The following is a 12435-nucleotide window of genomic DNA, read 5'->3' as shown; positions in this document are numbered from 1 at the left end:
CAATAATTATTAAGAATAAACTAAACTAACCTAAACAATTTTATCACCGTATTATTTTTTTCTTATGAATTATATACTGCTCATATTTTGATTGTAGCTTATATAATAATTATTATACTATAGGCAATGAATTAAATTGTTTTAAACAACAATATGGCGCACACGTCATTAATAAAAGAAATTGGATGCTTAACACAAAGTTATGACGTCGCTTACTATAAGTATATCTACTAACCTACTCATTGAATTAATATAAATGTCATTTACATTAAAATGTTGTAACTTACACGGCGCTTTTTTCATGTCTACCGTTTACAGCAAAAATGGTAACAGTTTATAACAAGTTATATAATAATGATTATGATATAACTAATAACTACATGAAAACTATCTATTGATCCGATAGAGAGTTATTTACAACACTAGATGGTAGATGGAAAGTGTCACTTATAGCAAATAGCCTTTTAAATGACAATATATGTTATATTTTATATTTATTTATGTACACAGAAAATAAATCATGTGACTACATTTCAAAATATATGATAAATGATATCTGATAATAATATAATATGTTAAGTATGCTATACTAACTTTTTATTGATAATCTGTAAGGCAATTTAATATTTACTCTGCAGGTCACAATTATATTTATATTGTAGTTACACTGCCGTACTATAAATATACGATCGTATAACAACAATAAATAGGTATGTTGTTACTATTATTGCAATGCGAGGCCAGGCAAAAACCAAATAAGAAACAATTTATGTTTACAATAGATAAACTTATCAACAATGAATTAACTAGGTTGTAAAATATTATAATGAATACAATGTTGTGACTTTTAATGAGAAAATATATACAGAGAAATACCTACTTTGTCAGTCACACCTCACCTACTCATTCGATAAATCCTGTATAATATAATATAATATAAATATTATTATTATATCACTAAAAAATATTTAAGTAATTGCGAGCTATATTAAGTACGTTGGTGTTTCATTTGATCGCATTTCGGCTATAATCGTATTATGTAGGTCAATAACTACCTTTTTTTCTGTTTAAACCAACGGGCAATGACGCCGTGGGGACTGATATCGCATTACTTCCGCGGAAGGTCAATAACTTCCTACATAATAATATAGAAACCAATAAAATATAGTAACGGGTGTCGGGTGGGAAAAAATGTATTCAAACCAAAAAATGAGTACCTACCCCATTAAGGAGCTACAACATAAAACTTAAACAATGTAAGAAATGGGTTTATTATATTCCTCAGAAATGTGCAGACATAGAACTAAAATGGTGCAAGTTAACGGCAAAGAGCCGGGAAACGTGTTATGATAATGTTAAGCTACTACACAACAAAGACTGCAATAAGTATTAATATGCACAGAACATTCGTTGCAACATTGCAAACAATTATATATATATCCATCATAGTCATCATATACTGATTATGCATCAACAGAGGACGATGATGTGACTGTGGCAGACTACTGCAGCTATGGATTCGCCGGAATACTGCATAACTGTGGGTGGACTGGACAGTAGTTAACTTAACTGTTATTTAGCACATAGCTGACAGTGCGTCCGACCACTGCGGTTGGTTAGGTTATTGGACAACGTCATTGGCGAGGCCGTGCACTTTCCTGTGGTTATACATGTTGTGATTGTTGCCGTACCGCTTGCCACACACGGTGCACCGTATATTCCGCCGGGAGGGCCACTTCGGATCGGATTCACTATCTGTCGTCTTTGTCTTGATATCAGCACAGATCTCGAGGGCGTGCCGGCGCTGCACGTGGTCGATGAGTAACAACACGTCTCCCTTGTACGAGTGACATACGCCACATAAGGCAGCCAGGGCTTCGGGATGCGCCGTGTTCATGTGCCTGTCGTACTTGGACGGGTTCCAGGACAGGTGGCCGCACAGCTCACACGTCAACGGTGGCCGGTCGTTCGGACCCGCGATGTCGTGATGTCCATCGTATCGGTGGTGCGCACGGTGATCTGTGCACATGGCCGCAGCGAAAAATCGCCTACCGCAGCCAGGCACGTGACACAACAGTCTCGGGTCTGCGCCGTGCTCGTCGCGTGCGTGCCGCCACAGTTCCGTCTTTCCGCCAGCGCAATGTGCGTAACACGTTTCGCACACTTCGCCCAAGTAAACTTCAGCGGCCGTTTGTCCGTCGGCATTGGTGCAAGACGCCATAAAGTGATCGGCTACAGGCATAGGACGTGCGTACAACATATTCATCTGAGGCCGTGGACATTTATATTATTAAATTTAAATTGTATAGCATAAAACAATGGTGTTGTATTGATTCCGTGTTAGATATATTTTTATTACGGGGACAAAGGTAAATAGTAAATACAAGTACATACAGTAAAACCTCTCTATAACGAAATCGAATGGGATCAAACATTTTTCCGTTATAAAGAGTTTTCCGTCATAGAGAGGTAGAAATTTCATATATTATTTGCACCGGGACTATTGACATTTCCCGTTATAAGGAGGATTCCGTTTAAATAAAGAGTTCGTTATAGAGAAGTTTTACTGTAATTTTAAAGTAAAGCCTCGATCACACGAGCGTTTCACTGAGGAAATTTTACGACGGACTTTATAACGTCCGTTGTTGAATTATGTGATTTACTGCACGACTGTGTCGTCAGTCACACACTTGACGTCCGTCGAATTTACCGTCTGGTCGACGTCGACGACGTCCGATAACAAGTGCTACGACGGACGTTATAACTACTAATAACGTCCGTTCTTTCAATACTCGTATGACCAAGGTCTAAATCGATTCAGTTCCGGTATAATGTTAAATTGTAAACTTATAGAACCTAAAAAAATAATAAATAAACTTCATTGAAAAATACCTCAAATATTAATTTTATCAATTGTTTTTTGAAGTGAACGAAAACATAATAAGACAATGTTTTGATATAAATATATAATATAATTGAATATATTATTTTTTTAAATCGGCTGAAAAAAATACAGGCTCAACATAAAAATATTTTAAATAATTTTTTATAAGCTTTAAAAAATTGTTTATTTATGTTTGAATTCGAATTTCACAAACTGATTTTTTTGTAACATCTTTAAATAATCTGGAACTATTTGGTGTTGGTGGTAGACACACTAAAATCGATTGGTTTTATTAATTTCCCCCCACCTTCCAAGCTGTTTTGCATGTACAACATTTATAGACACAAAAAACAACTGTAGATATAGCGGACTGCATAATATTATATATTCCCATATAGGAAATTAGGAACATTTATTTTGTGCTACAATATTTCATTATGCTTTATGCCAACAGTTAAACAGTCTGATGTTTACAAAATAATTCAATAATAGACATTAAATAAATAGACGTTTTATACAACCTGAATATATCATAGAGTAATACTCTATCAAATTATTATTATTATTCTTTTATTACTCTATGGAATATATGATGCATTTTTATACTTCTTAAATCTTATTGAGCAATATTAAAATAGTGCTATTATATTAAATTATTATAAGTTTGACGCATTAATAATATTATTCTACGTATAATTATTTAAGACTTACTAATATAAATAAAATTATATTTTCTATGATGATTGATAAATAAGTGATCAGTAAAACAATTATTGTATAATATTTGATTTGATTTATTGTTATTGTTATTCTTTGAACCGATGATATGTGTTATAGACTTATTAGGATCACTGCTTAAAATATAATTAATCCGTGGTTAGGACGTAATGTCGTAATTGGAATATACGAAAAGGGATGTACTTATTATTTCTATTTGGATGCAATATCGGCTTTACTCTAGCCACAATCAGACATCTCTGGGCAAAACATATGTACGAATATATACCATTATACCATATACAATTTACTGAGACATGATTTTATACTTGATAAGAGAAAAGAGAAGTTTTAATTGTTTCCAATTTAAGTAATATATTATACTATACGGTTTATACATCGGCATACATTTCTTAGTGCAGTGGTCAAGGGTTAAACAATGTTTTTACTTTTTTCACAATAAAAAAATGTAAACGTAAATGATATATCAGCTAGGATTTTATGCAATTCGAAATGTCACCATATATATTTTTTTCTATAGTGAAATTAATAAAATAATATTCAAATAAATACATTTTATATTTTTATACGGTTACAAACTTTATATAACACTCATTTAATAAAACTAAACAAAATATTTTGTAATTCAGTCTAAATGATTGTCAATAAAATATGTTATGACTAGGGCTGGGATCTTAATGTCCTAAAAATCTCAAAAATAACTAGTTTATACTTACGGACCAACATTACAAAACATCAAGAAAAAAAATGCTTTTTTTCAAAATTCTAGGCCTATTTATGAATTATGAGTTTATATTAAAGCACATTTAGGTAATGATTATCATATTATAGTGTTGAGAAAAATATTTCCTATTTTGAAAATGGAACCTGTTGATAATTATTATAGAAGTAGGTACCTACTATAGTAAAAATAATATTGTTTATTAAACAATAAAAAACTCTCATTTTATAAAATTAAAATTAATTAATATTGTAGAGTATAATTACTATCTCTGAATAGTTCATTTATATTTTCTACTATGACAGTATTTTTTTCAAACGTATTTTGCTTTCAATATTTTTAATTACAAATTAAAATCGAAAAACACAAAAATTTTATGAACACGTAGAATAATTGATTTAAAGTGAAAAACAATGATGTTTGTTTAATTTTTTATAAGTATTCCAACAAGATAAGAGCGTTTTGCATAACAACGAATCATTCATTATGTTACACAATAGAGAGCACATAGCACATGATCGGTGAGTTTATAAATACATAAAAAAACAAAACTTTAGTCAAAATTGCAAATTTATAATAATATAATAATGTTATTAATTATTATTCTATTTCAGAAGTTTGTACTGAGTAATAACAATTAAAATGATATTGTAGTCGTAAAAAATAAAAATGATAACGACGCGGTAATAAAGTCAATATTTATTGTAATTAAAAAGTACTCAATCAAATATCAAATTTGTTAATAAAACAATATAGTAACTTTTTATGGGAAAAAATGTTAATAACTATTGTTTTACATGCACAGCACAATGCATGTTTTGAACTAGATAACAATAATAGTATAATACAGGGTGATTTTTTTATCATGAACCAGTTAATATCTCGGTAAGTATTAGGAATTTTAAAATAATTTTTTTTTTAAACTTTCTAGGTTTTACTATTTTACACTGTGTTACAATTTTCATAATTTTAACTACCTCCCTTATTAGATAAAACACTATCAACTTTAGATTTTCAAATGGTAATACCTATTTTTAATAACGAAAATCTATAAACATACTGAAAAAAATAATTTTAACGTTTACAGAATTTTATTTGAGTAATTAGTTTGCGACTTATTAATGCTTAAATATTCGTTCAATTTGCTGCTACTGGGCAATTTTACAAACCCAACAGTAAAAACCAGAAGTCAAAATGAAATTTTATCTCAATTTAACAATACCCATAACGGTCATTATCGATAATAACAAGATAGATAAACAATACCAATAAAAAAAAAAAAAAAAAAAAAAAGGTGTCTTATCATCACTCCCACCCGAACGCCAAGTGTCGGTGAACGACTAGCCAGCAGAAGCGCAGCTGTATCAGCTATAAAGTATAAAAATAACATTTTAACATTTTACACTTTACCATCATGGTTACAAAATATATCACTGGTTACTGATTCCTGGTATACGATCTTATCACGTATTAGTAGATAGACGATAATAAATGTCGGTAAACCGTTTCTGAAAACATGTGGTTAATCGTTATTCGTTAATGTTAGTTTTCCATTATCAAGTATGGAATATTAATTATAAATTAATTACTATTCTTTGACTGTTTAACCAAAGAAAACGTTTTAAGTAAATACTATGTTATGTCGTTATGTGTATTATTTAAAATATAAATTTAAAGGTTAAGCCAATTATTCCAATGCATACCATACCACGAATAATAATACGTATCTTAATTCGTGATGCATACCTGTTATATTTTTTGATCGTGTTTTAATGTTGTATTTTGGTTAACAAATTTGAATTTAATTAAAAATATACCTCTTTCCAATCAGTAATATTATAAGGTATTTGGGAATCAGATTTCGTACTTTGCCGACACCTTATTTGTATAATTTATTGGTAAGTTCAATCCAAATTTAATATATTAGAATTTTATTAATTTTTTTATTAAATGATTTATACATATTATTGACAAATAATAACCATGGTTCAAATATTTTAATTTTATTTCAGTGGCAATTAGTAGAGTTTATATGATTAATCAAAAAATACAATGAACTATATGACTAGAAAGCTTAATTTGACCAGCAATTAATGCAAATTTACATTGCTTGCTACTGGTATCCGATGACTATAAATTAATATGGAATAAAAGAATAAAATATCCATATTTCTTTACATATTATATTTTAATCTTTAAACAATCTAAACAAATTATTATGTAAGTATGAATTTTTTTTATAAAATAAATAATTTGATATTTATCATAATTTTTGCTTATATTTTAGAAAATTAATTTTGTTTTCTTTCAAATTTCAATTGCAATTTGTAGTACTAACTTTTAATTCAAATATTTATAACAAGATTGGATGAACAAATACAATTTGTTATTGTGGTTAGTCACAGCATAGTACATCTCAACTGATAACTTAATAAGTATGGATAAACAATTTTTTTATACAATAAATCATTTCTATAAATAACTTAATGTTTTTTTTTCATTTTCATTCAGATGAAAAAAGAAAACAGCGCAGCATCAAGACCGCAACTACTTCTATATTTGTAACATTTGTTGATTGTCACATTAATTGTTAATTTTATGTTTAAATAATTAAGTTAAGTTAAGTTATTGATTTACTATTTTCTATAATTAGGGCTATGGAGTTTTTATTAACCTAAATTGGTAAATTGAAAATTTTTTTTGAATACGGTAGTGCCAGTTTTACGTAATATTAAAAGATTTTTATATCATAAAATATTAATTAAAAATTAACATAATTTCAAAAATAAGTGTAAAATTGAATAATTTTTTAAAACATCCATAGCCCTAAAAATATGTTGCAATCTAGAGTAGATAATACATATAAAGTATGTTTAATGTTCATTTAATTTTTATTAATTTATCTAGGGTAGTGGACATGTTAAGTGTTAATATTTTTTATTAGTTATGACCTTACCCAAATCCTGCAATAACTTGCACTACGGAAATTTGTTCATACTCTAGTAAAATTATTGATAACTAATGTGTTTATTTCCTTAGATAATTTAGTAATGAATTAATGTCCATTATTTGTCTATTCACACACAACTACACAAGTTATTTTTAATATGAAATGCAAATTATACACTATATAAAAAAAATATACCTATATGATATTTAATTAAAAACAGCTATACTTGTGCTGACCACAATGTAGAGGAGATATCTTAGATATCGTTTGTTTTAAAGTTATATCAAAAACCAAAATAGATTTTGTCGAAAACTGATTGTGTGTAAAATTCCCTGTTTTTCCTTTAATTTTTAGTTTGTATATCCCGGTTATTTAAAAAAATATTGAGAATTTTTTACTTTTGACCCCCCCCCCAAAAAAAAAAAAAAAACACCAACTAGATTCACCTTTTACTAATCGAACGAGGTATACTAAAGTCGAAAATCGAAGCACATTCACTGCCCCAAAACGTGATGACAGACACATGCAAAAACAAAACACACACATCATGGTAAAATCAATACATTCCTAGCTCCACTCAAAATCTAAAATTTCGGTTTGAACTTTGGTTTGAAATTGAAAGAAGCTTTTTTCAAACTTGTAAAAGTTGTTGTCACTTTTTTGGTATGTGAAAGATTTTAAATAAATACGTTTGGCTAAAATGATGATTTTCTATGAAAATGTATATTAACTTGTTGTTATAAGGTTTATGGTAGCCAGTTAGCATATAAAGGCACCTTTGCATATATACCTACATAATATTATGTATATGTACATTGTATTGTATCTATCTACGATAATTCAATTTTTAAGTGAGTTATGAGCATATAATATACAGTAGATTAAAAATGCTCATAACTTACTTAAAAATTGAATTATCGTAAAAAACCAACCTACAAACGTCAAACATAGATAATGTTCTTACCATCAAGTTTCATAATAGGTCGACTCACTGTAATTTTTAAACTAAAGGAGCTAAAAGTGTTCTGCTGAGCGTAAATTTGATATATTACGCACTGATAAGACGGATACAACAAATTCCACTGTTACGTACTCTTAAGCTGATGGGAAAAAATTAGCTTATTAAGTTAGTTACAGAGGTTAAAGTGGGAAAAAATTCCAGAGGGGACTAATGTTTCCAAAAAGTTTTAAGCGTTCCATATATAATTTTATGTATAATGTCTAATACTCTAATGTATAAAATCCTAATTTGTTAAAGGGGACGCTTTTTAACCGCCGTCAGAGGTAAGGGGACTGAGTCCTCCTGCGTCCCCCCCACTTTAACCCCTGGTTAGTTAGGTACATTTGAAAAAGTGTTACTAGTTTTGTAACCTAACTTTAACAATTTAACTTATTTACTTTATTTTTTGTATAAGTAATAGGTACCGTATTAATGTATTTTAATAATATATATTATATATTTATATTATATAACATGTGTCTTTTGGCAATTGCTTAATAATATCCCCTTGGGGATAAACATGCGTAGATATTTAATAGTTTATTAGTTCATCACCTATTTCATATTTTGTCATAGCCAAGTGATAATAATATTATGTTGCCTTCGCATAAAATTACTACAATGTCAGACGTCAGTACAACTACACTGACCTACGTTTTGGTAAATACTCGTCTTAAATATGTATTTAATACAACATTTTTAATTAATTAAGCATGATTAGAAAATAAATATGAATTGTTAAAATTAACAAATTATTTCTATAGAGATGTGCTTATACAGATAGTTCATATTAATTAATTACACAACATGTCAGGATGGCCGAGCGGTCTAAGGCGCCAGACTCAAGGATAACCTTGGCCTATGATGTAGGCTTAATTTGAGCGTTCTGGTCCTCATCTGAGGGCGTGGGTTCGAATCCCACTTCTGACAAACTTTTTGCATTTTTTTAAAACATTTTTCATAATATTCAAATATTGTTATTTCGTTGTTAAAGGATTTTATTTTATAATCAATGGTTATTTTAAGAGGGCACTACACACATATTTGTTGTCTCCGTTTTACAAGTGTGTAACATAACAAATTCACGCTTAGCAAATCACGTTTAATTCCGTTAGTTAAAAAATTAGAGTAAATTTATCTTTTATGATACTTGATGTCTTGATAGTAAGAACATTATTTGTGTTTGTATGTATGTTTTTTACGATAACTTACTTTTTAAATGAGTTATGAGCATTTTTAATTTACGCTTTTTTATATACGCATAACTTGGTACAAAATTAAACTATTGTAAAAAAACCCACTTACAAACACAGATAATGTTCTTAACATCAAGTTTCATAAAAAATAAATTTACTCTAATTTTTTAACTAACGGAATTAAACGTGATTTGCTAGCTGAGCGTAACTTTGGTATATTGTGCACTTGCAAGACGGAGACAACAACTGGTTGTGTAGTTGTGTTTGTGTAACATCCTCTTAATAAACAATAATATGTAAGGATCAGTTGTTATGCGCTAAAAAATTACGAAATATACACTAAAATTTACGGTACTTGTTTGTTATCGCCCCGCCAGTACACCGTATAATATTTATCTCCCCGCCATTCTTATTTGTTATCGCCCCACATATAGTTATCGTGTTTAGCTCATGATAGATGATCTATTTTGGGAAATATTTTAGGAAATAACTACACTTTGCGAATTTAATTTTAAATGGCCTCCTTTGTAAATCTATAATAATAATACATGTTTTTATTGTATTATAATATATTTTATTTATGACGGGGCGATAACAAACAAGAGTGGCGGGGAAATAAATTTTATACGTTGTACTGGCGGAGCGATAACAAACAAGTACCAAAATTACTAAATATGCATTTTTAGAAAATAACAATATAAACAATTATCATAAAACAAAAACTAATGGCCTATGTTATCGAAGCTATAATGTTCAATTTCAATAAACAAAAAAAAAATACTATAGTTCATAAAACATTAATTTATTATTTTAGATTCTGAGCGAAGCGATGAATTGATTTTACAATTATGTAAGTTTTTTTATATAGTTTTTTTTTTGTCTGTACACGATATATGTAGTGCTCCGATTTTCAACTTCAGTAGCTTTTCCGGTTGTAAAGTGAATCCAGTTCTTGCGTTAGGAAGGTAAAATTTTGAAATTCCCAAAAGTTTTCAAAAGCACAAAGAAAAACAAAAAAAAAAGGAAAAACGGCAATTTTTACGCAAAAACAATTTTTGAGAAAATCTATCTTAGATATAGGTGTACCTCTAAAACAAATTACAGTAAATACATGAGACATTTTCACAAAATATTTATACTGTCATTTTCTATGCATGATAATATTTTCAAAATATTTCAATTTTTAAGTTATTTATAGACATTTGAAATTTTCAATATTTTTAGTTTTTTTTTTTTATAAATGACAATAAAATTTTATTTGTTTGGTAAAAAAGCTTGAAAATTAAATACAAGATTCCTCATAAGTTTATATAACAACAATTAGAAAATATTAAAAAAATATATGTGCGCGTTTTTTTTTTATAATCATGTAAAGCTCAAATTTTGTAAAAATTTACAAATTCTTTGTTTGTTAAAAATGTATAAAATGTTTAATTTTTACTACTTAGATTGAAAATGTAAAACAAGGTTCCATGTTCCATGTACCTAAGTAGTTAATTCTGTGACAAAAAATCTAAAAACTATACAAACACAGTTTTTTATTGTTATTTTAATTTTGGATGAAATAACATATTTAATAACCAAGAATAACAGTTGTAGGTATCAAATATATCATGTCGGAAGCTTATTCCAATATTCCATCCATATGCCATAAGGGCATAAGGCATAAGTCACATGATGACTTTTTTAATTAAAACTAATCTTATAAAATAGTTTATAATCTGTTCTTGCTTATATAATATGTAAATACTGTATCTTTAAAAAATTGTTTACTTTAAACTACTTGTATGCGAATGGCCATAGACGCCGAGGCTTATTTATTTAAATAAAACTAAAAATTAAATTAAAATTCTTAGTTATATTGTGGTAATTTAAAAATATTATTCGTTGGTACTTAAAATGTCTAGATGAGTATACTTTATACCCTAATATTAATATAGTTAATATCATTAATGACTTATATTAATACTTTATAATAAAAATTGTATATACCTCCAGACCTTCTTTGAATGACTGAGTGAGTCGGGCACATAATGAATCTGATTCGTGATTAGATTAATTTGGAATTTATTTTATAGGTAGGTACCTACATTTTTTTTTTTTTTTTTTATTGAAATAATAACAATATAATAATATAGTATAACATATCCTAGACTAAAAAACCATCTCCACTTTGAATCGTTTTTCATATACAATGATATTATATCATTGAGTTCAAATTTAATAACATCCATTTCAGTAACCCACTTGTAACCTTATGTACAACAGAGCGACATCCACTTACCCGCTTTTTTACTTTATTTTTTTTGTTTAATACAATTCAAAATAATTTTTTAAATTTACATATAATACACGTTTCGACTGACATGGCAAATTAAGTCGTATTTATACGTTGTCAGTCGTCGCCGTATATAAAATTCTATTATTGCTACATATTATTAAGTTAAGAATCTAATTAAAGATATTAAACATTTATATTATACGTCAATGCTTGATATATTGTAGTTACCCCACCTACAAAACTATATATAGCTGTACAAATTGTTGGAATTAATAGTATAGTCGTTTATTTAAATTTTTTTAAAATTAATTAAAATATGCATTTTTATTTTTAAAATCCCAAAATGTGCATTTAAAATACAAAACCATTACATATGCAAAATAAAAACTGTATATTATTTGATTCAGCAAAACATAAATTAAATTAGTAACTAAGTAGGTTAGCATTAAATTTGATAAATAGGAAGTTCAAACACCCGAGTTCTAAATTAATATATGTAATTATTTTAATATATCATAACTTATAGATACTTGAGCTTAAGTATGATACTCTCAAGATGGTGTAATGCAGTGGCGTATTTAGAGGGGGGCCCGGGCCCCTCCCTTGGCCCGTGTAGTACATATTATAATAGTATAACACAATACTACTGAGTAATCGACACTCGT

General features: G+C 28.3%; 1 non-coding gene across 1 annotated transcript; it reads left to right on the top strand.

Annotated features, from left to right (window-relative positions):
• The first annotated feature begins 9102 nt into the window (after positions 1 to 9102).
• Positions 9103 to 9223, top strand: TRNAL-CAA (transfer RNA leucine (anticodon CAA)). Its single transcript has 2 exons — positions 9103 to 9140; positions 9178 to 9223. It is a non-coding gene; the product is annotated as a tRNA-Leu (tRNA).
• Positions 9224 to 12435: the final 3212 nt, after the last annotated feature.

Source organism: Diuraphis noxia, unplaced genomic scaffold (genome assembly GCF_037042655.1).
Source record: "Diuraphis noxia isolate RWA-SAM2 unplaced genomic scaffold, SU_Dnox_SAM2 contig0002, whole genome shotgun sequence".
Taxonomy (NCBI): domain Eukaryota; kingdom Metazoa; phylum Arthropoda; class Insecta; order Hemiptera; family Aphididae; genus Diuraphis; species Diuraphis noxia.
Note: the sequence above shows the minus strand (reverse complement) of the source record. Positions and strands in the feature narration are given on the sequence as shown.